This window comes from Triturus cristatus, chromosome 8 (assembly GCF_964204655.1).
Source record: "Triturus cristatus chromosome 8, aTriCri1.1, whole genome shotgun sequence".
In the NCBI taxonomy this organism is placed as follows: Eukaryota; Metazoa; Chordata; class Amphibia; order Caudata; family Salamandridae; genus Triturus; species Triturus cristatus.
In genome coordinates this window covers 1,322,157,862-1,322,184,676 of record NC_140591.1, presented here as the reverse complement: position 1 = coordinate 1,322,184,676, position 26,815 = coordinate 1,322,157,862, and positions in this window count along the sequence as shown.

The window sequence follows — 26,815 nt, the reverse complement described above, 5'->3', positions numbered from 1 at the left end:
GATTCCTTTTATGTTATATGCTGCTAACCCAGTTGGAGCAGTAACCACACAAGACAAAGTAGAATCTGTTTTTTGCTGTAGGTAGCTTCTGATGACTTTTATAAGGAAACTTTTTCCAGTTCCAGCTTGTCCGCTTACATACATCCTGATTGGATGAAATGATGTGCATGAGCACTCTTTTTTTTCATGTAGAAATCCGTGTTCAATTTTGCTTCTGATCTCTTCATAAATTTGTTGCTGCTCTTGATTCAGTTGTCTTTCCAAATTTTCTAAGTCTATAAATTCTTCTTGAGCTTGATTCATAGCCGTTTCCACTTCATTCATGGCTATTGATGCTTCATTTTCAACGATTGGTTGTCCTAGGGGATCTTGACTGAGTGTTCCTGAACTTTGGCTGTCCTGAGAACTGTCTCTAGCTATTTCTGCTGCAATTGTAGTTTCCTGTTCAATTTCTTCATTTAACATTTGCAGATAACTTGAGAATGTACTGCATTGTATGCTGTCTTTGCAAGCATTAAAAGAATCTTCATAGCTTTGAAATTCTCCCAGTAGTTCATCCTCTGTACGCCATGGTTTAAACAACTGTAAAAGAGCCAAGTAGTAAAATTCCTTCTTGTCAGTAGTGTCGCAACTCAGCTTCCTGTGATTTATCAAACTTCCTTTTGTTTGCTTCACCAAACATCCTTCCTCACCAACGACTTTATATTTTCCATTGTTGATGTCTTCTGCGGCTTTCCGTGAATAAATGTAGTTCTGCAGCACTTCATAGAGACACATGTTCTCCAGATGTTGACTTCTCTTGGGATAATATGTGTCCAACATGTTTGATTTCAAAATATCTGTACTTTCTGGGTCATTCTCGGCCAAATATTCAATTTCTCCAACAGATTTCAGTACCCGATTTCTCATTGCTGCAAGGCCTAAACTTGCCCAAATTATTCTTCTTGACTTCGAGTAGAGACTTGCAGAAGATAACCTATCTGAACATTCGTAGGATCCAATTTCTCGATGCGATAACATCTTCAAACTGAAACTGTACAGCTTCTTACTGACAGTCTTCTCGTGAGAAATCTCTTCCCACATTTCCTTCAATTCTGTTTTTTCTGATTTCGTAATGTAAGACGTTACATATCGAGCAACAGCAATGGAATTGTCAGCTACATACTGTATATCCATGTTAGCGTTCCACATGGATAAAATGACTGGGTTGTAGTCATTTATATTTTTGGATTCTTCTTTTCTTTTTAGGTTGTAGGTATTCTTAGGTGATTTCCTTGTGATAGTATGTCTCACAGCTGACATAAAACTGTTGACTCTTCCATTTGAAAGAACAGGTCTAGGAAATCCAAATCGAGATTTAGTGTAGTATTTATCTTTGCTCTTGTATTTCCGTCGACAGTATTTTCCACACCGATGACTTTGGAAACGTAAAACTTGCTCCTTTAACTTTTTCTCTTCTGTGCTTTTTGGTATAGCACATGTTGCATATTCTTCAATGAAAGATAACACTGCTTCATCAGTATCTGTTCCAAACTTTGGGGCATCCTTGATCCACAACAGCATATGAATATGAGGAGCACCTCTTGCCTGGTACTCTTTTCTCCAAAAGAAATCTACTACTTCTCCAAAGGTGGATTTTTTTTATTGCAGATGAAGGACATCATAGCCTCAAATCTATGATTGAAATATCTGCAAACATTAACCGGATCCAATGAGCACAGTTCTCCTGCTGTCTTGTATTCAATGTTTTTAATGTTTGAATTTGCCTCTCGTAGAAAATCCAGTAAATCATCCCAAGCGTACTCCGCACAGCTTAGGGTAACGAACCATGTTGGTGTTCCTAAATTCCGTAACATGCATTTTAGTTCACCATGGCGTCGGTACCAATATTCATTTGTCCCACGCTGACAAGCCATCAGATTGATCAGTTGTGTTTCCAAATGATCATCTCGGTGCTGCACTTTCTCCATAAAATCCTTAGCAGACACATTTTGTAAATGTACTCCACTTTTTAAAATGTGATTTACTGCATAAGACAGTGCAGACAAGTCGCTTTCAAATAAAAGATGGAACAAATAAGGAATACTTTGTCGAAATCTGGGATCTTCAGCATATAGTCTTGTAGTCCGATACTCAGAAGCTGGAATCTGTTCTGGACGTTCATCGTATCGTCCTCCTTTTCCTTTTGGAAACAGCTGGGGAAAACATCGAGCTTCCAAGCTCTCCTCCCATACACTCACGGGAGTTCCTTTTGCTTTCTTCATCTGAAAGAGATCAATATTATCTCCCATAACTTCTTTTGAATGAAGAGGATGTATGCTAAAATGTTCATAAATTTCTTCTTCCTTTGACTTGTCCACTTTTTCAATTTGTCCAGTTGGTGTTTCTGTGTCTTCTTGTAAATCTTCTTCTTCTTCTTCTTCTATATAAATTGATTCATACCATTTGTTATTCCTTTTCAAATACAAATTTGCTCTTTGTACTTTCCGCACATCTACCAGCTCCTGCCAAATCTTCTTATTCTTTGTAGGTACACCATTAACCAGAATAATTAATGGTTCAGTTTCCAAAGTATCCGCATCAATAGTTTCCATATTTTTTTTCAAATCCAAGGGCAAATACACCACTCTTCCTTTTAAACCTCTCAGTAAATCAGAAGGAGGCAATTTACCAGTTTTGGGCTCCATACGTACTATGGTCTGGAACGGATGAACACATTGAATGAGTATAGACTCATATGTATTTAATTCAGAAAGTTCAGCAGGAATAGCATCCAATTCTAAATTATTATGTACAGCTTTGGTCGGCATTCTATTTTCCTCTAACTTGTTGTAACAATATTTACAAATACGCTGATCTTCACCCAAATCAAAACAATTTTCTAGAAATATATATGTGGCAAAATCCTTCCACTTATAATTATCTTCATTTTCACTCTTTCTGTAGAGATCAACATTCCTAGTTTGTTTTCTATAATGAGTTCTGCGGCAACAAATACAAGTAAAATTTGGTCTTTCATTAGAGACTATTGCAAATTTTGTTATATGATCATTAAATGTGTTACTTACAGAGGGTTCTACATTCTCTTCCACTTCTTCCTCTACTGTGTCCTTCTCTGCACTGTTTTGTTCAGGACCAAAGTAACAAAACTGAATTTCATCCACAACCTTCTCTACATCTGATACCGTTCCTCGGAACAGAGCCCTATTCAATTCATTTAACTTTATTGCTGGACTTTTGCAAAATACAACCGTCTCACAAACTTTCTCATTTCAGTATGATGAACAGCCAGCATCCTAAAATGATGGAAAACACTATTGCACACTTTTCTAGATAGACAAGCCAGAGAATGACCCTGCAAACCAGTATTCTCTCTCACTCTGCATGGATCCAGACTTTGAAGCACCTTAATCTTCTGTTTTATACTTTTTTTACTATATTCTCTTAGAAACTCTCGAAATTTGTCAATAGATTCCTGACGCACAGTGCAAATACTACTACAATTCCAAGTGTACACTGGGGCTTTAGGACGTCTCCCCATAGCCTCATCTGCCATCACTTGTACCTCATCTCTTGGAACCATTATCTCCTTCTCCATTATGCAACCATTTTTTACTTCGTAAGAACGACCTCTGGTGTCAACTGCATGCAGCAAACTATTACTTTGAAAATAGCTCTCTTCATTAAAAAAAGGTTCACTACTTGAACTATGCATCCACTTTCCTAAAAACACTTTACAAAAGTTTGTTCTGTTCACTACTCTTTTCCTTTTGCTATGTGATTTAAGTACATTAACCATTTTGTCTAATGTACGCATCCTATTCAAAATTAAAATGAATAGTTTCCTTTTTAATTCTAATGCCTTTGCTGCAATGGCTTCTATTTCTTTTTTTCTTTTATAAAACTTTGTTTTTTTCTTATATTTCTTCACATCCTTCATCAAATTGGACATAACTCTTCTCTGAAACATTTTTCTACGTATCTCTTTAAACGCTGTTTTTCTATTTATATAAATCTTTTCAGTTGCTGAAGGTATATTTGCATTACCTAAATTTTCAATTTTTTCCTCTCCTTTTTTGTTCAAAACATCCTTTCGAGTACAGACATTTTGTACATTTTTCATTCTTTTGAATATTTTTTTTAGAAATTCTTTTTTCTGCTTACCAGAAGATTTTTTCTTTTTCCCAACATGAGCATCTTCTACTAACTTTGGTCCTCTAGTTGTCTTCAAATATAGGTTTTTTTTGTGCGTTTTTTGAACTCTGGATTTTGTAGGCATCTTAAATTTTGTCCACTGCTCTTCAGCAATACCTGAAAAAAACTAAAAAAAAATCCTTTATTTTATTTAAATATATTACTACATTTCTTTTCACAATAGTCACAAAACGTAATTTCTTTGCCAATTTGAATGCACACTTACTGCTCTTTTTTTTTGGCAAGTTAAAATCACTTTTACAGACTGACACATTATGAAACCACTTTTCAGTTTTTTAAAAAAGCCCATGTCCAGACTGCTTTTTCAGACCACCACCATGTGTATCCTCGGTGACTACCTACACTCCAGCAAGGGCAACCAGCCTTAGTGATGCTGAATGTATTTGCATTACAGACTGAAACCTGAAAACCCCACTCGCTTCTAAATACTGTGCATGATTATACATGGAAAGGAGCTGGGTGTGTGCTAAGAGTCTGCTTCTTCCCCCAAAAAATCGCTCCCCCTTTTTCCTACTAATGCAACTGTGAAATCACCAGAGCAAAACGCAATAAATCTCTGCCTGTAATTCCTATTTCCACACAGAGTCATGTTTTCACATTAGTCCCAAAACGAAATTTCTTTGCCAATTTGAAAGCAAACTTACTGCTCTTTTTTTTTGGCAAGTGAAAATCACTTTTACAGACTGACACATTATGAAACCACTTTTTAGATTTTTTAAATTGCACATGTCCAGACTGCTTTTTCAGACCACCACCATGTGTATCCTCGGTGACTGCCTACACTCCAGCAAGGGCAACCAGCCTTAGTGATGCTGAATGTATTTGCATTACAGACTGAAACCTGAAAACCCCACTCGCTTGTAAATACTGTGCATGATTATACATGGACAGGAGCTGGGTGTGTGCTAAGAGTCTGCTTCTTCCCCCAAAAAATCGCTCCCCCTTTTTCCTACTAATGCAACTGTGAAATCACCAGAGCAAAACGCAATAAATCTCTGCCTGTAATTCCTATTTGCACACAGAGTCATGTTTTCACATTAGTCCCAAAACGAAATTTCTTTGCCAATTTGAATGCACACTTACTGCTCTTTTTTTTTGGCAAGTGAAAATCACTTTTACAGACTGACACATTATGAAACCACTTTTCAGATTTTTTTTAAAAAGCCCATGTCCAGACTGCTTTTTCAGACCACCACCATGTGTATCCTCGGTGACTGCCTACACTCCAGCAAGGCCAACCAGCCTTAGTGATCCTGATTGTATTTGCATTACAGACTGAAACCTCAAAACCCCACACGCTTCTAAATACTGTGCATGATTCCACATGGTAAGCAGCTGGGTGTGTGCTAAGAGTCTGCTTCTTCCCCCAAAAAATCGCTCCCCCTTTTTCCTACTAATGCAACTGTGAAATCACCAGAGCAAAACGCAATAAATCTCTGCCTGTAATTCCTATTTGCACACAGAGTCATGTTTTCACATTAGTCCCAAAACGAAATTTCTTTGCCAATTTGAATGCACACTTACTGCTCTTTTTTTTGGCAAGTGAAAATCACTTTTACAGACTGACACATTATGAAACCACTTTTCATTTTTTTTTAAATTGCACATGTCCAGACTGCTTTTTCAGACCACCACCATGTGTATCCTCGGTGACTGCCTACACTCCAGCAAGGGCAACCAGCCTTAGTGATGCTGAATGTATTTGCATTACAGACTGAAACCTGAAAACCCCACTCGCTTGTAAATACTGTGCATGATTATACATGGACAGGAGCTGGGTGTGTGCTAAGAGTCTGCTTCTTCCCCCAAAAAATCGCTCCCCCTTTTTCCTACTAATGCAACTGTGAAATCACCAGAACAAAACGCAATAAATCTCTGCCTGTAATTCCTATTTGCACACAGAGTCATGTTTTCACATTAGTCCCAAAACGAAATTTCTTTGCCAATTTGAATGCACACTTACTGCTCTTTTTTTTTGGCAAGTGAAAATCACTTTTACAGACTGACACATTATGAAACCACTTTTCAGTTTTTTAAAAAAGCCCATGTCCAGACTGCTTTTTCAGACCACCACCATGTGTATCCTCGGTGACTGCCTACACTCCAGCAAGGGCAACCAGCCTTAGTGATGCAGAATGTATTTGCATTACAGACTGAAACCTGATAACCCCACTCGCTTGTAAATACTGTGCATGATTATACATGGACAGGAGCTGGGTGTGTGCTAAGAGTCTGCTTCTTCCCTCAAAAAATCGCTCCCCCTTTTTCCTACTAATGCAAATGTGAAATCACCAGAACAAAACGCAATAAATCTCTGCCTGTAATTCCTATTTGCACACAGAGTCATGTTTTCACATTAGTCCCAAAACGAAATTTCTTTGCCAATTTGAATGCACACTTACTGCTCTTTTTTTTTGGCAAGTGAAAATCACTTTTACAGACTGACACATTATGAAACCGCTTTTCAGATTTTTTTAAATTGCACATGTCCAGACTGCTTTTTCAGACCACCACCATGTGTATCCTCGGTGACTGCCTACACTCCAGCAAGGGCAACCAGCCTTAGTGATGCTGAATGTATTTGCATTACAGACTGAAACCTGAAAACCCCACTCGCTTCTAAATACTGTGCATGATTATACATGGACAGGAGCTGGGTGTGTGCTAAGAGTCTGCTTCTTCCCCCCAAAAATCGCTCCCCCTTTTTCCTACTAATGCAACTGTGAAATCACCAGAGCAAAACGCAATAAATCTCTGCCTGTAATTCCTATTTCCACACAGAGTCATGTTTTCACATTAGTCCCAAAACAAAATTTCTTTGCCAATTTGAAAGCACACTTACTGCTCTTTTTTTTTGGCAAGTGAAAATCACTTTTACAGACTGACACATTATGAAACCACTTTTCAGATTTTTTTAAATTGCACATGTCCAGACTGCTTTTTCAGACCACCACCATGTGTATCCTCGGTGACTGCCTACACTCCAGCAAGGGCAACCAGCCTTAGTGATGCTGAATGTATTTGCATTACAGACTGAAACCTGAAAACCCCACTCGCTTGTAAATACTGTGCATGATTATACATGGACAGGAGCTGGGTGTGTGCTAAGAGTCTGCTTCTTCCCCCAAAAAATCGCTCCCCCTTTTTCCTACAAATGCAACTGTGAAATCACCAGAACAAAACGCAATAAATCTCTGCCTGTAATTCCTATTTGCACACAGAGTCATGTTTTCACATTAGTCCCAAAACGAAATTTCTTTGCCAATTTGAATGCACACTTACTGCACTTTTTTTTTGGCAAGTGAAAATCACTTTTACAGACTGACACATTATGAAACCACTTTTCAGATTTTTTTAAATTGCACATGTCCAGACTGCTTTTTCAGACCACCACCATGTGTATCCTCGGTGACTGCCTACACTCCAGCAAGGGCAACCAGCCTTAGTGATGCTGAATGTATTTGCATTACAGACTGAAACCTGAAAACCCCACTCGCTTCTAAATACTGTGCATGATTATACATGGAAAGGAGCTGGGTGTGTGCTAAGAGTCTGCTTCTTCCCCCAAAAAATCGCTCCCCCTTTTTCCTACTAATGCAACTGTGAAATCACCAGAGCAAAACGCAATAAATCTCTGCCTGTAATTCCTATTTGCACACAGAGTCATGTTTTCACATTAGTCCCAAAACAAAATTTCTTTGCCAATTCGAAAGCACACTTACTGCTCTTTTTTTTTGGCAAGTGAAAATCACTTTTACAGACTGACACATTATGAAACCACTTTTCAGATTTTTTTAAATTGCACATGTCCAGACTGCTTTTTCAGACCACCACCATGTGTATCCTCGGTGACTGCCTACACTCCAGCAAGGGCAACCAGCCTTAGTGATGCTGAATGTATTTGCATTACAGACTGAAACCTGAAAACCCCACTCGCTTGTAAATACTGTGCATGATTATACATGGACAGGAGCTGGGTGTGTGCTAAGAGTCTGCTTCTGCACCAAAAAATCGCTCCCCCTTTCCATCTAATGCAACTGTGAAATCACCAGAGCAATACGCAATAAATCTCTGCCTGTAATTCCTATTTGCACACAGAGTCATGTTTTCACATTAGTCACAAAACGAAATTTCTTTGCCAATTTAAATGCACACTTACTGCTCTTTTTTTTTGGCAAGTGAAAATCACTTTTACAGACTGACACATTATGAAACCACTTTTCAGTTTTTTAAAAAAGCCCATGTCCAGACTGCTTTTTCAGACCACCACCATGTGTATCCTCGGTGACTGCCTACACTCCAGCAAGGGCAACCAGCCTTAGTGATGCAGAATGTATTTGCATTACAGACTGAAACCTGAAAACCCCACTCGCTTGTAAATACTGTGCATGATTATACATGGACAGGAGCTGGGTGTGTGCTAAGAGTCTGCTTCTTCCCTCAAAAAATCGCTCCCCCTTTTTCCTACTAATGCAAATGTGAAATCACCAGAACAAAACGCAATAAATCTCTGCCTGTAATTCCTATTTGCACACAGAGTCATGTTTTCACATTAGTCCCAAAACGAAATTTCTTTGCCAATTTGAATGCACACTTACTGCTCTTTTTTTTTGGCAAGTGAAAATCACTTTTACAGACTGACACATTATGAAACCACTTTTCAGATTTTTTTAAATTGCACATGTCCAGACTGCTTTTTCAGACCACCACCATGTGTATCCTCGGTGACTGCCTACACTCCAGCAAGGGCAACCAGCCTTAGTGATGCTGAATGTATTTGCATTACAGACTGAAACCTGAAAACCCCACTCGCTTCTAAATACTGTGCATGATTATACATGGACAGGAGCTGGGTGTGTGCTAAGAGTCTGCTTCTTCCCCCCAAAAATCGCTCCCCCTTTTTCCTACTAATGCAACTGTGAAATCACCAGAGCAAAACGCAATAAATCTCTGCCTGTAATTCCTATTTCCACACAGAGTCATGTTTTCACATTAGTCCCAAAACGAAATTTCTTTGCCAATTTGAAAGCACACTTACTGCTCTTTTTTTTTGGCAAGTGAAAATCACTTTTACAGACTGACACATTATGAAACCACTTTTCAGATTTTTTTAAATTGCACATGTCCAGACTGCTTTTTCAGACCACCACCATGTGTATCCTCGGTGACTGCCTACACTCCAGCAAGGGCAACCAGCCTTAGTGATGCTGAATGTATTTGCATTACAGACTGAAACCTGAAAACCCCACTCGCTTGTAAATACTGTGCATGATTATACATGGACAGGAGCTGGGTGTGTGCTAAGAGTCTGCTTCTTCCCCCAAAAAATCGCTCCCCCTTTTTCCTACTAATGCAACTGTGAAATCACCAGAACAAAACGCAATAAATCTCTGCCTGTAATTCCTATTTGCACACAGAGTCATGTTTTCACATTAGTCCCAAAACGAAATTTCTTTGCCAATTTGAATGCACACTTACTGCACTTTTTTTTTGGCAAGTGAAAATCACTTTTACAGACTGACACATTATGAAACCACTTTTCAGATTTTTTTAAATTGCACATGTCCAGACTGCTTTTTCAGACCACCACCATGTGTATCCTCGGTGACTGCCTACACTCCAGCAAGGGCAACCAGCCTTAGTGATGCTGAATGTATTTGCATTACAGACTGAAACCTGAAAACCCCACTCGCTTCTAAATACTGTGCATGATTATACATGGAAAGGAGCTGGGTGTGTGCTAAGAGTCTGCTTCTTCCCCCAAAAAATCGCTCCCCCTTTTTCCTACTAATGCAACTGTGAAATCACCAGAGCAAAACGCAATAAATCTCTGCCTGTAATTCCTATTTGCACACAGAGTCATGTTTTCACATTAGTCCCAAAACGAAATTTCTTTGCCAATTCGAAAGCACACTTACTGCTCTTTTTTTTTGGCAAGTGAAAATCACTTTTACAGACTGACACATTATGAAACCACTTTTCAGATTTTTTTAAATTGCACATGTCCAGACTGCTTTTTCAGACCACCACCATGTGTATCCTCGGTGACTGCCTACACTCCAGCAAGGGCAACCAGCCTTAGTGATGCTGAATGTATTTGCATTACAGACTGAAACCTGAAAACCCCACTCGCTTGTAAATACTGTGCATGATTATACATGGACAGGAGCTGGGTGTGTGCTAAGAGTCTGCATCTGCACCAAAAAATCGCTCCCCCTTTCCATCTAATGCAACTGTGAAATCACCAGAGCAATACGCAATAAATCTCTGCCTGTAATTCCTATTTGCACACAGAGTCATGTTTTCACATTAGTCACAAAACGAAATTTCTTTGCCAATTTAAATGCACACTTACTGCTCTTTTTTTTTGGCAAGTGAAAATCACTTTTACAGACTGACACATTATGAATCCACTTTTTAGATTTTATTAAAAAGCCCATGTCCAAACTGCTTTTTCAGACCACCACCATGTGTATCCTCGGTGACTGCCTACACTCCAGCAAGGGCAACCAGCCTTAGTGATGCTGAATGTATTTGCATTACTGACTGCAACCTCAAACCCTTAAAGTATTCCTTATTTTTACCAGTACACCTTAATTTATCATGAAAAAATTGTCCATATTATTTTACATGTTCCTCACATTTAAATTTCTCCCAAAACAGAAAATAATAAACACAACTTCTACAAAAGGAATTCCAATTCTATTATTCATTTCTTAATTTACCATATACATCCCCTCTCAAACTCTAAACTCACCTTTAAAATTAGTTAGTTGTGAAAGAAATGTGGCACTCAAACAGCAGATTATCAGAGCCAGGATCTCTGTTCTCTACACCTCTCTCCTCTCAGCAGAACCAGATAATGGCAAACTTTCCCTCTATTTTTCCACACATATACATGTAAGTTTCAAATCTCAGTGCTTCCCCCTTTTTTTCAAATGTAATCACACATTTCTATTGGTTGAAAACCAACCCTTTTCCAAAAGTACCCTGCCCCCAACTTGACTTCTGCCTAGTACCCTTCCCCCAACTTGACTTCTGCCTGCTACCATAGCAACAGCTCATGGAACACTGCTGTGTGGAGTTAGGTCAGAAGTTCGCCACACAATGTTTCAATTCCACAGAGCAAGAGTGCTTGACTTTTCAAACCTAACAGCAAATCCATAGTACTGTTCTTTGGTAACACATTTTTTTGTACCAATACAAAACATGCTTCTATTAATTTACACATACAGCCTAGTTTTTATTCTAGAATGGTATGAAACAGCCAATCAGTTCTTTTTGTTTTGAAAAAAATATGTATGCCTCCATTTCCAAACTGTCTTTCTTTTCTTATTGCCATTCTACTGAAAGACACCTCCTGAGTGCATCCAGTTCTCCTTTGAAGATGTTCACAGTGTGGATTGTAGGGCACAGCTATGTCTTCTGGAGTGAAAAGTTTGCAGAGAAAACAGGTATGGTGAGAGACCTTGCTTTGCCAAATGTAGACATTAAATGGATTGGTCAGAGAGGGTTAAAGTGGCACCAATTGATGCCATTGGTGAAATCCTTCATGCAAATCCAACACCCTGACCTCATAATAGTGCACTGTGGTGGCAATGACCTAGGCACTTTGACTGGGGTAGGTCTGGAAATGCTTATGAAGGACACCTTTGCACAACTGTTTTCACTTTTCCCTAAAACTGCCTTTGTGTTTTCCAACATATGCCAAAGGCAAAAATGGAACTGGTCCAATCATTTCTGTCCGCAAATTGACAAAGCAAGAAAGCACGTCAACAAATCTGTTTCTGCTTTCCTCCGTGACTATGGTATGGGTGCCATTTACCACAACAACTTGCGTTATGACATGCAAGACATTTATAGAGGAGATGGTGTGCACTTCAATGATGAAGGGAACAGAGTCTTCCTCTTGAACCTTAGACTCTGCATCGGTACTTACTTGTAGGTACCACTTAAAAAATCACTTCATAAACACAACGGCTCTTTTTAGAGCCCCCTAATATCTAAACTCTTAAATCTGCATTTAATTTCTTTTTTAATTTTTTTTTTCATCCGTACGCTTACCGTAAGCTTACCGTACGCGTACCCCGTGATTTTTTTTAAAATCCATAAATGTTTTCTTTGTACTTTTCTGTCCTTCTTTGACCCCCTCACAAATGTAAGGGGGTCTGTAACTCTCCTCCTTGCCCCCTTTTCTTGTTTTCACTCTTTTTTTTCTGAGTGAAACACACAAAATGGCGGCCGCCGCTTCCTGGTTTCGGCCGATTCGAATGTTTACTAAGATCTAACAGCCAATCAGAATCGCGCTCGCGCACGCCACCGTACGCGTACGGTAAGCTTACGGTAAGCGTACCGTAAGCTGGCTCAGATATATATATTGATTTAAATGCTATTTTCTCAGGACCTACTGAACAGATTTACACCAAACCTACAAAAGGCACTTCCTTGACCTAGGGACTACCTCTCTGCCAAATTTCTAGTAATTCTGTTCAGCCGTTCGGGCTGTAGCCCTGTCTAAAGGTCCTATGGAAAAATGCATGGGAAAAACGTGTTTTGGGACCCCCCTTTTTTCTCAGCCCCCGCTTGACGAATCCCCCCGAGACTTTCAGGGTAGGAGCGGAGCGTAGCGCCCCACCTATTTTGAGAAATTCACGAGGATTCGTCGACCGGCGCCAAAGTTATTCAAAATAGAATGTTGCGGATTTCCTATGGAAAAGGGGTCCTAACTATAACTACCTACTGGCGACCGCCAGTAGGTATATATATATATATATATATATATATATATATATATATATATATATTAAGCTCCTTACTGTCAAGTAAATTCAGACCAGCACTCACGTTGGGTATAAACTTGTTACGGTTTATTCACGGGACAAATGATAACAAACGCGTTTCGGCGTCAGCCTTCGTCAGTGTCGACGACCGCCGTTGCCGTGACAGTATGTTGACACGAGATGATTAGGAATCATATGTGACACACACATGACAGACAAATCACTAGCATTACATGTATATAAACTTTTCTACAGAGCAGTTGGAGGTTGTAAGCCTGCCCATCCAGGGCGTGAATGGTTCCAGATAGCGCGAGTACATATAGGATTAAATTATGTTGTGAATGAATGAATTGAATTCAGACGCGATCACTCACGACCTATGAAGGCATTTATTTATCAACGGTGGTTCCTCATTATGAATTGGTTTGACTAATTGTTATGTCAGGCTGGAGAATGGGTAACTGTGGAGCATAGCGCGATCCCATACAGAACAAATTGATGCTGTAAAAGAATAATTATTGCACGAGCGAACACTTGCCACCCGCTAATGTAATTATTTATTTATCAATGGTGGTTCCGCATTATGAATTAATTTTACCAGACTATGACTTTAGGCTGTATTATGAATTTGTTATAACATATGTGAATATCAACATATTACAAGATGGCGCTCAAAGTCGAGCAACAGTCCTTCGTCCATTGCATGAAATTGATTTGAATTTAAGCTGTCACGGCAACGGCGGTCGTCGACACTGACGAAGGCTGACGCCGAAACGCGTTTGTTATCATTTGTCCCGTGAATAAACCGTAACAAGTTTATACCCAACGTGAGTGCTGGTCTGAATTTACTTGACAGTAAGGAGCTTAATATTTAGCGGTTTGCCACCGCTGGACCGGGCACCCGCTCACGAGTGCAGCAGCAGGCAAGACCACGGAGCAGCGACATATTGAAGGCTGCCGCACCACTGCAATAACCGCAGAAGAGCCCCCGAGCTTCGGATGAATCCAACTACATAAGAAGTACTCGGTGGGGTAAGTGAACGGCGGTTTACACTTCATCAGCGCAGCAGAGCGAGTTGGGACACGAGCAAGAGAAAAAAAATATCAATGTTTCGTGAAACGGCGCGCCGTGACGTGGCAGCAAGTATATTTAAAGCATGCCCGGTTCAACAGAGTGAGGGCACTACTAACACAGAATCATTGAGTTTGAAAAGTAAATACCAACGTCTGGAAAGGCTTCATGAACGAGAGATCAGGAAGTGGTGGGAGGCCACTTCCCTACAAAGTTATATTGATGTCGAAAGGGTACCGAGGGGCCTGAGAATTTACACAGTCCCGGCGTACGAAAATCCAGACCCAGAACTCCTAGATGAGTGGGCAGCATTTACGGCCAATTCATCGCAAGGAATGTTAAAGATCCTGGTGCGCTTTGCATGGCGTGACAGAGAGAAAGCGATTAAGGAGATTGAAGAACTTGAAAAATTGATTTTGGAAACAACGGATACCAGCAAACATCAGGAGGAGAAAGAGAACATCAAGAAACGGTTGTTAACCTACGAGAAGAAAATCCAAGAAAGGAAACAACAGAAATTTGAAAGGGATGCCAGAGATTACGCACAAGGCAGAATACTAACTTTCTCTAGAAAGTATGATGCCCCTAGACGTGATTTAAGATCCACAACAAGAAAACCAACTACTGAGCCTGAATTTACCTCGGAATCTGAAGTTACAAGCGCCGAACAGTCCGAGGAGGAAGGTGGAAGCGCGAACCAAAGAGCCGCAGTCCAGACTCCCCCTTTTCACGAGGAATTCAATTTAATCCGACAAACTTGGCTGAGAGGGGGAAAAGGGAGACCCCCAGAAACCAAAGCAAGAGAATCAAAAGGAGGGGCGGCAGAAAACGTCAGAACCAATACCAGGACCAGACGGGGCAGGAATACGAAGCGTTGAGAGAGAATCTAACGATTGTCAATTTGACCAACAAAAAACTAACAAAGACAGAAGAATCGGTCTTAAGGATGGGTTTGACTTTCTGCCCAACTGAAAACTTTGAATACACCCAAACACGGATTGATATGTTCAGATATATACGAAGAATAAAACTATATAAATTTTTCAAGATGAAAGATCCGATGAGAACACCCATGGAAGAAAGTAGTGGGGAAGAAAACATTGGTCAATTGACGATCAGAGACCTCGACACCATGGCTACCCTAGAAGAACTTGGAGAGGAATTTAACACCCAGGAGTTGAGACATAGAGGCTATCGGGACAGAGTAGAGGAGATGGACATCACGCAAACAAGAGCGAAGAGCCCATTTAAACCAAACTCTAAATTTTACCCTCAGATGCCTCTTGATGCAATAGATGTGTTTGCGGAGAGTGTCAACAAAGACCTCCTTCTATTGAGAACACAAAAGCGTAAAAAGAAGAGATGGAACTTGACGTATAACCAGAAAATGGCAATTCGGGATTTGAAAAATGACACCGAAATTATAGTGAAACCTTCGGATAAAGGAGGCAACATCGTCTTACAAACGAAAGAGAATTACTGTAGAGAAGCCATGAGACAATTGAATGATCGTGAGAGTTATGTACCGGTCAGTGAAAAAGAATACCTGAACAGTATAGAGGCATTTGAACGAATGATCAACAAATGGCACGATAAAGATATCTTGTCGACGGATGAAGTCAACTTCCTATTGAGCAAGTATCCACGGATCCCGACCTTTTACCACCTCCCAAAGATACACAAAGACAACACGAATCCCCCAGGCAGACCAATAGTCTCATCGTTAGGGGCCCTGACAGAGAACCTATCAAGATATGTGGACTATTTTTTGGCCCCATTAGTATCACAGCTAACATCGTATACTCGCGATACTAAAGATTTTTTAAGCCAGATACAGGGGATCATTTGGGAATCAGACTTTGTGTTGATAACTTTGGACATATCAAGCTTATATACAAGCATAAGACATACGGATGGAGTAACAGCGGTGAAATACTTTTTGAAAGGACGGTCACTCAAATTTTTGGATCATAATGAAATGATCATTGAGTTTATACTATTCTGTCTGAACAATAATATCTTCTTATTTCAGGAACAAAGGTACAGGCAGATACAAGGGACTGCGATGGGCACCTGCTTCGCCCCCAGCTACGCGAATTTATTCGTGGGCTGGTGGGAGAAGCAGGTGGCCTGGGCAGAGACCAGTGAAGAGGGAGTTGATAATGTAATCTGTTGGAGAAGGTACATAGACGACCTCTTCATTATTTGGAGAGGGTCAAGAGAGTCAGCAGAGAAGTACGTTTCCTCATTAAACACCAATGAACTAAACCTTAGATTCACTGGGGAAATAAGTACCAAGGAAGTGTCATTTCTAGACCTGCGAGTATTCGTGGAGGACAGCACATTACACACTGCACTCTATAGAAAGAAAACCGCAGGGAATTCTATACTACACAGTAAGAGCAGTCACCCCGCAAGTTTGATCCGAAGTATCCCCTATGGGGAATTACTTCGAATCAAACGGAATAGCTCTCGGGAGGACGACTATAAGATGGCGGCAACAGAAAGCCTTAAACGTTTTAAAGCTAGAGGGTATCCTACGGATACTCTAAGAAGGGCGGAAAGTAAGGTAGCCCTAAAGACCAGGTCCGAGCTCTTGTTTCAGGAGAAGGTACGAACAAACACCACAGATGTTGAGAACAGGTTTCGCATGATCACCAGCTACTCTAATGCGGCACCGGATATCAGGCGCATTCTACAGAGTAACTGGAAAATTCTAAGATCTGACACGATCATTGGCAGGGATCTACCAATGAAACCAAGTATTAGTTTTAGTAGAGCTAGATCTCTGAAAGACGAGCTAGTGGAGAGCCACTTGGAAACTAGGAAACCCGATACAGGCTTACAGCGATTACATGGCTCCTTTCCCTGTGGCAAATGTAGAGCTTGTGCCACAAGCAAACGAGTCACAACTTACGAAATTGCAAATGAATCAAGACAGCGCAAGATAAATAAATTTATGACATGCAGCACCCCATACGTGGTCTACTGTTTGACATGTCCATGCAGCCTGAGATATATCGGGAGCACAATAAATCCTGTGAAAATGAGAATCTTAGAACACCAAAGGGCAATAACTAGTGTAGACACCAACTATCCGGTCGCACGACATTTTGCAAAGATTCACAATAGTAATAGATCTCTCTTGCAATTTTTCTGTCTCGATCATGTCCCGAAGAACATCAGGGGAGGTGACAGAGAGAGGAGTCTGAGGAGACTGGAATCCCGCTACATTATTGACCTACAAACGAAACATCCAGGTGGTCTTAATAGCGGGGAAGAACTAGCAGTCCATTTGTGAGAGAAATAGAAATTAGTAACCCACACTCTGTGTAATCATGCATGCAATTTTGGACGGTAATAGATCTGGTTATAATTCAAAATATATCCCCAGATTGGAACCACTATAGTATGCCCATACAGGGCAGTATGTTGACACGAGATGATTAGGAATCATATCTGCACACGCACATGACAGACAAATCACTAGCATTACATGTATATAAACTTTTCTACAGAGCAGTTGGAGGTTGTAAGCCTGCCCATCCAGGGCGTGAATGGTTCCAGATAGCGCGAGTCCATATAGGATTAAATTATGTTGTGAATGAATGAATTGAATTCAGACGCGATCACTCACGACCTATGAAGGCATTTATTTATCAACGGTGGTTCCTCATTATGAATTGGTTTGACTAATTGTTATGTCAGGCTGGAGAATGGGTAACTGTGGAGCATAGCGCGATCCCATACAGAACAAATTGATGCTGTAAAAGAATAATTATTGCACGAGCGAACACTTGCCACCCGCTAATGTAATTATTTATTTATCAATGGTGGTTCCGCATTATGAATTAATTTTACCAGACTATGACTTTAGGCTGTATTATGAATTTGTTATAACATATGTGAATATCAACATATTACAAGATGGCGCTCACAGTCGAGCAACAGTCCTTCGTCCATTGCATGAAATTGATTTGAATTTAAGCTGTCACGGCAACGGCGGTCGTCGACACTGACGAAGGCTGACGCCGAAACGCGTTTGTTATCATTTGTCCCGTGAATAAACCGTAACAAGTTTATACCCAACGTGAGTGCTGGTCTGAATTTACTTGACAGTAAGGAGCTTAATATTTAGCGGTTTGCCACCGCTGGACCGGGCACCCGCTCACGAGTGCAGCAGCAGGCAAGACCACGGAGCAGCGATATATATATATATATATATATTATCTACTGGCAGTCGCCAGTAGATAGTTATAGTTAGGACCGTGTTTCCATAGGAAATCCGCAACATTCTATTTGGAATAACTTTGACGCCGGTTGACGAATCCTCGCGAAATTTTCAAAATAGGTGGGGCGCTCCGACTTTAGTTACATTATAAATCATTTGTTGATGGTACCATACTCATTTTAGGAATTGTGGTATGTTCTAAGGTGATTTCACCATGTGAAAAAGCCTTCTGCTGGGATATCATGATTGAGAGAAAAATATTTTCTCATGCTTTTCCCACAGAGGTTTGGAAGGTGATCTATAAGCTAAACTGATAGCTTATTTTCTGTAAATTCACATTATCTTTCTCAGTCATGTGAGAATGAAGTCTGACATTCTCAGTAAAACATGTACATCCAACAAGGGCAGAGACTGTCAGTTGATTCCTTTGTGTTCTACTGCAGCTTCCCAGAGCGTTCCAAAGAGCAACTAGAGCGCTAACAGTCCTACTTATGATAAACGTATGGCACACCTGAAGCCATCTTGCTTGGATTAAAGTGGTAACTCTTAAAACATTTAATTTAAAAAGGAACAAAATGAGGGGGTTCATTTTTCCATAAAAAGTATGATTAGTGCTGCAGAAAGAAAAATTAGGGCACATTTTGAGTGACTTCTCAAATCCTCTTCTATTTCATTAAAAAATTCTGACATGCAGACTGAAACATGCACTTTCAATACCAGCAGCAGTTTTCCCTGGTGAGCAGTAGCTTTACTACAGTGATCTAATGAGCAAAAAGAGTGCTAACATTCTGAATTTATGGCAAATGTGTGACACATCTGAATGCCTTCTTGATGGAATCAAAGTAAAAAACTGAAAGTATTTCCTACTGAGGAGACTGCAGTAAATGAGGAAATTAGGAAACTTCATAACAAATAAGTCTCCCAAGATGGCCACCAGAGACAAAAGAGCCCAAATGTAGCCCAAATATCACCCAGATGTAGCCCAAGTATAGTCCAATGACAGAATGTCCCAGAGTATTCTTAAAAACAACTAGAGCGCTTACTGTCTTCATTATGACAAAAGTATGGCACACCTGAAGCCATCTTGATTGGAATAAACTGGTAACACTTAAAACATTTAATTTAAAAAGGAACACAATGAGGGGGTTCATTTTGCCATAGAAATTATGATTAATGCTGAAGAAAGAAAATGAGGGCACATTTTGAGTGACTTCTCAAATCCTCTTCTATTTCATTAAAATATTCTGACATACAGACTGAAACATGCACTTTTAATACCAGGAGCAGACTTCCATGGTGAACAGTAGTTTTACTACAGTGATCTAATGAGCAACTAGAGTGCTAACATTCAGAATTTATGGCAAATGTGTGACATATCTGAATACCTTCATGATGGAATCAAAGTAAAAAACTGAAAGCATTTCCTACTGAGGAGACTGCAGTACATGAGGAAATTAGGAAACTTCATAACAAATAAATCTCCCAAGATGGCCACCGGAGACAAATGAGCCCAAATGTAGCCCAAAATCACCCAGATGTAGCCCAAATATAGCCCAATGACAGAAGTGTGCAAAACACTTATTATTTTGTGTTTTTGCAGTGTTATATAGTGCAGACTTGTCAGGTATTGGAGTGTTTTACATGAGCATTGGTTACATCACACAAGAACAAATTCATTTTGGTTGTAGACATTGGGAGACTAAGTGATATGACCAGAATCACAGAATGTCGAGCTGAAGCAGAAACTCCAACCTGGTTACCCAGTTGCAAAGTCTGCAGTTCTGGAAGTAACACCACATCCTCTCCCCTAAGTGCAACATTTAATCAAGTGGTCAACTGGATAAAAAAACATAAAGATAACAAATAATTTAAAAGTGCTTTGTCGCTATTTGAAAACTCAGAAAATATGTCCTTATTTTAGTCTTTTAGAGCACTAACCATAATTTTGATGCCAATAAGACCCTCTCATATATGTAATTTCTAAAGGAAATGCTCTAGGTATTACAGTTTTGATTATATCAAGATGACGTCAGGCGTTCCACGCTTTTGTAATAAATATAGAATGTTAGCAATCTAGTTGTTCATTAGGATACTGTTGAGAGGCAGAGGCCAGGGGCACGGACTCTGAAAATTGAAGGCAGGTAGGAGGGTGCAAAGGCAACAAATTAACCACACTGAGCAGGCAGGAAAGGCCGTGGCTGCACAACAGACTATGGAGGGCAGTGGAAAGGGGGACAGGGGCAACAAACCAACAATACAGGACTTGCTAGAGAGGCTGTGGCAATGTAATAGACCATTGTGGGCAGAAGGAAGAGGCAATGGTAGTACAACCATACATGCCAACAGACCCGATTCAGCCAGGAAACGTCCAATGTTTTTAAGCTCAAATGGGCTTTATTTGATCTGTCTCCTGTTTACAATCTCCTCTTTTTCAATGTAACTCAAAGGGGAAAATCAATACCCCAGTTTTTTTTCAAAATCTCCCTCTTACCAAGTTCAAAATGTTCACAAGTATGGTACATTGGATCATGGAAGGAAATGGGGTAGGGACATGGACTTGGATAACAGAGGACAGAAGGGACATGGAGAGGTGCACCAAACTGACCCTGCAGGGCAGGCATCAGGGTTTGCAGCAGCACAATACACCACACAGGGCATGCGGGACGGGAGTGCAGCACAACAATCCATAGAAAGCAAGAGGGAGGGGACAGGACCATGCACATGGACAACAGAGAACAGAGGGGCAAGAGGCAATGGTAGCTAGCTGACCATAATGGACAGACAGGAGAGAAAGCTGCAGCATAACAGACCATAAAGGGCAGGAGGGACGGATCAGGGGCATTACAATGGAACAGACAAGCCAGGAGGGAGGGAGTAGGGGTCTGCACATGTAAACAGAGGGCTGGGGGCAAGGGGGCAGGGCAAGAGCAGCAAGATAGCCATGGAGGTCAGGCAGGATGGGCACTAGAAGGAAGACACACCATGAAGAGCAACAGTGAGACTGTGATGGCATACACACAGACCATGGAGGGAAGGTGGGAGGGGGTCAGGGGCAGCTAACTGACCATACAGGGAAGGTGGGAGGGGCCATGGCAGCACAGAAGACCATGCATGGCAAGTGGGAGGGTTAGTGGCAGCACAATGGCTATGATGGGCAAGAAGGAGGGTGCAGGGGCATGCACAAAGGACGATGGAGGATAGAAGGGAGGGTCAGGACCTGTGCACAGACAAGAAAGTTCAGGGGAAGGGGCCTCACAACAGACCGCACGGGGCAGGCAGGAGGAGCAGTTGCAGCACAACAGACCAGGGAGGGCAGAAGGGTGTGGCAGTACAATGGACCATGTAAGACAGGAGGAAGAGGATGGGGCATGGCATGTGGACAGGCAGGGTGGAGGTGGCAGGGACAGGTTACAGTCATCTGACAATGCTAGGCAGGTGGGAGGGGAGTGGCAGCTCAACTGAACACTCAGAGTAGATAGGAGTGGCAGGTCTATGGAACATGGTGGACAAAAAGGATGGAGCAGGGACATGCACAAAGACATCGGAGGGCAGGGGGAAGGAGAATAGGGGCAGCAAGCTAAGCACAGAGTTTAAGCAGGAGGTCAATGATGGGGCATAGAATTGGGCAATGGAGGGCAGGAGGAGTGGACTGGTACATCATACTAAATTGAGGGCAGTGGCAGCACATCGGACCATGCATGGCAGGAGGGAGGAGGCTAGTCCATGGATTCACACAACAGAGGATAGGGAGGAGGGGGATGGGGCAGCAAGCTAACTGTTCAGAGAAGGCGGGTATTAGGAACTTTATTGTTTTTAAAACGTGTGTCTATGCGAACTACTTAAAATATGAACAAGTATGCAGCATAATCTCATTTTTATTCAGGAAGAAGAGGACGTTTGTGACTGTGACTCCGGGCTCACTTGGCAGAAACACCCCCTGACCCTCCACCCCCTATCGCAAAATGTAATGCCCGTGAAAAGGGTAGGTGAACACAGTGTTATATAGAACATAGTCCTGAGAGCACGATTGAAAATGAATACTAGATATAGTGTATGGTATAAACTATGCACCAAAAAGTGTGATATAAGATGAACCGGGCGTGAAATATAATATGCAATACATTGTGCGCAATGACAGATTCATTGGAGAGCGCGAGATAGCACAGGCACTAGCGCGTGCTATGCGATATGCGCCTTGGAGTGTAATATGCACAGGGCAGTGTTGTGTAACCTAACTAGTCTCTAAAGTTGTAATATAAAATATGTGCTGGGGAGTGTAACGTTGCATATGCACTGTGACAAAGATATGGATCCCAGATTGTAATATGTATGGCATAGCACTGTGCGTTATAACATAGGCATCGAGGAAGGCACGTTAGATGGGGCAATATAACCCGTGCGAAGACAAGTGTGGCATGACATATTCACGGGGTGGTGTTACAGTGCACATGGGCTAGAGAGTGTCATAGCATATGCACTAGCTAGTGGAATACAACACAGAGGTATGTGGCACTCAGCACGCAATGGTGGGTGTAACACAGCATTGGGCTCTGCCAGGAGCGCGCTGTGACTCTCAAGTGATGTTCGTCCCCTTTCCATAGAGTAAAATAAAAAGTATTACACATCCGGCAGTGTATGTGGGTTTTATTAACCATGAGGGGGGTTTCTTGCATAGTTTTGGTCGAATTTTTGTCGAATCCCCTTTGAATGGCTTGGTGTGCATCTGTATTAAATGTGCCCGTCAATAGCTACCCATGTTTGTATAAATAAACAACAAGGGTGTCTACCGGGATTAGGCACGGTAGGGCATCAGACATGTCAGAGCTTCACTAGTGGTGTAAATACATTCCACGTGGATTCATTGTATGCATAGTCGCCTTTTAATGAATATCACGCAAATCGTCATAGTGATAGGTACGTACGGTTTGTCCAGCATGTCCTAGGTGTGTCTATAAATATATATTTTTTAAAAATAATAAAAAACAGTGGCCGGCCCTGGGGATTGGGGTCAAAAAAATATAATTAGGAGACAGGCCCTGGGGGATGGGGCCATCAGGGCCAATACATTAGAATAAGAAGGGGAACCACACAGCCCCCCTTCTTAAAAAATTAAAATAAATAAAAGACTGGCATTGCGCCGGAGGCCACGCCCCCTCCTTGCAGCACTCTGCAAACGCGGCCCCTGGTGAGTTGTAAGTTGAAGAATTAATTCCTCTTCAATACTGAGGGTCCCTGAGGGCCAACTAGCCCAACAGGCATCTCCAGTATGCGCCAGGGAGCTGCGCTGCAGACAGGTGTTCTGAGGCCAAGCCCCTTTTTACACCTCTCTGCAACGCAGCTCTGTGGCACTTACTGGAGGTACCTAGTGGTCTAGTTTGACCCTAGGGACCCTTAGGATTCAAGGGGACTTAATCTCTCAACTTAGAACAGCCACAGGGCGCGTTTACACAGTGGTGAAGGGAGGGGACGGGGCCTGAGGTGACGTGTGCGAACACGCACTATGGCACGTTTTAATTTGGGGATATAAGTTCCCTTCAATACTGAGGGCCCCTGGGGCTAACTAGCCCACCAAGTGCTTCCAGTAAGCGCCACTGAGCTGCATTGCAAGGAGGTGGTCCAGGCCGTGCCACTTTTTACACCTCTCTGCAACGCAGCTCTGTGGCACTTACTGGAGGTACCTAGTGGGCTAGTTGGATCCTAGGGACCCTCAGGATTCAAATGAACTTAATCTCCCAACTAAAAACGGACACAGGGCGTGTTTACACAGTGGTGAAGGGAGGGGACGGGGCCTGAGTTAACGTGTGCAAAAACGCCCTGTGGCCTGTTTTAAGAGGTAGTTTTAATCCCCCTGCCCTATTATATACTAGGGGCTTACAGAGGAGGTCATGCTAATCACAGGGGGACCCCAACGCATAATGTTCCCTAGTGTATGTAGGTGTTTTCACTGTATTCTAAGTGTCTTTTAACATAGCACTGGCTCTAGGACTGGTTAGTCAGACTCAGTTACCACCAGTATCCGTCTGAAAAAGTTGAGGGTACAGGATGATTTTGCAACAAGGCTTCTTTCTGCTCTTCTTTTTGTTCTTTCTGCACGTTATCCTTCTTCCTGCACTTTTCTTCGTCTTTGAGGACTTCTGTTGCTTCTTTCTGCACTTCTTTTTTTTCTTTCTGTGCATTTTTTCTTCTTTCTTCACATGTCCTATCTCTGTAGGCATAGTTAGAAATTAGCATTTAAAAAACCTTTGAAATTCACAGAAAAAACCATAGGTTTCAGGCACGTTATAGTTAGGAATTAGCATTTAAAAAACCTCAGAAATTCACTGAAAAAACCATAGCTTTCAGGGGTGTTATAGTTAGCTGGACTTTTCACTTGTACAAAAACATTGAAATTCCCCCGTTATAGTTAGTTCAGCTAACTATAACTCGCGCGCCCGCAATGCACTGCTGATGACGTCACATATTACATCACTCATGACATGGTCAGTGACATCACTCATGACATCACTGATGACATCTCAAATGACATCACTGATGACATCACTGATGACATCATCCTTGTGATAGAGTGGCAAACCTCCTCTCACCCTAATATAACCTTTGATACACACATTCAAAAATAGAGACTAAATTTTTCAAAACAATGTACATACCAATACCAGTTACAACAACCTCTTCAGTAATTCTAAGATCCTCATACACATCCACTCATTCACCAACAGTCCTATACAGTCACTCATACATGTACTCACTCATCATATGTACTCATACACCTATACATCCTGTTACACAATGCCACTCATCCATAGAGTTACTCACACACATAGTCACTCATGCTAATAAAGAATCAAACATACATTTACTTGCATATACAGTTATACACACACCACCACACTTACTTCTACGGAAACTTACACATACTTAGTCTTTTAAACAATCACTTATAGAAACACATACTTATTCATACAGGAACTCTTTCAATCTCTCACTCTCACATATACTCACTTATATACACCAATAGTCACATATACTAGTTTAAAACATATGTAGTTACTCATAAAGACACTATTGAGACAGTCATTCACTCACTAACACACCCTTACACACACTCATCCACCCATACAGTCCTGCACACATGCTGTCTTCAACACATACAAACAGTGAGTCACTCATTCATGCACCTATGCACTACGTAATACCCCCCACCGAACCATGCAGACACTCAGACTGATAGTCAAAAAACCAACTAATAACCTATATAGACACCCATGTAGCTACTCACCAACCCATGCAGCCACTTATACACAAAGTGAGAGACTGATACAGATATTTACATATTTAAACATTACTCACTAAGCCATGTATTCACTATGATACACTTAATCAGTCAGCTACACAATCAATTTTTCAAAAACAAATCATCCATTTAGACACTTATATACCCATTTATCTTCCATCGACCTTGAGATATACATATATAAAACATATTTAATTTTCAGAAAAACACACATTCACTGGATGATGTAATCAGTGATGTCATTTGAGATGTCATCAGTGATGTCATGAGTGATGTCACTGACCATGTCATGAGTGATGTAATATATGACGTCATCAGCAGTGCATTGCGGGCGCACGAGTTATAGTTAGCTGAACTAACTATAACGGGGGAATTACAATGGTTTTGTACAAGTGAAAAGTCCAGCTAACTATAACACCCCTAAAACCTATGTTTTTTTCAGTGAATTTCTGAGGTTTTTTAAATGCTAATTCCTAACTATAACGTGCCTGAAACCTATGTTTTTTTCTGTGAATATATATATATATATATATATATATATATAATACCAGCCTGACAGCGTCCAACAAACAGGCACCGACTCCGTGAGTAATTCAGCAAAGAAAAATGTTTATTCCAACATTAGGCACAGACGCGTTTCGGCGGAAACAACCGCCTTGTTCACTGCATCCCACTTATTCACTGAAAAAAACATAGGTATATATATATATATATATATATATATATTCACTGAAAAAACCATAGGTTTCAGGGACATTATAGTTAGGAATTAGCATTTAAAAAAACCCTTAGAAATTCACTGAAAAAAACATATGTTTCAGGGACGTTAGAGTTAGTTGGACATTTGACTCATATAAAACCAGAGAAATTCGCCTGTTATAGTTAGTTGAGCTAACTATAACTCGCGCCCCCGCAATGCACTGCTGATGACGTCACATATTACATCACTCATGACATGGTCAGTGACATCACTGATGACATCTCAAATGACATCACTCATGACATCATTGATGACATCATCCACGTGAAAATCAGATGCACCTGATCAGACCCTAATATAACACTTGGTTCACCCAGTCTAAAATACAGACTATAATTTTCTAAACCGTAAACACACCAATACCACTTAGTGCATATTGACTCTCTAATTTGTAGGTCTACACACATCCATTCATTCACCTATACACTCACTCATACATACAGTCAGCCATCAATACAGCATT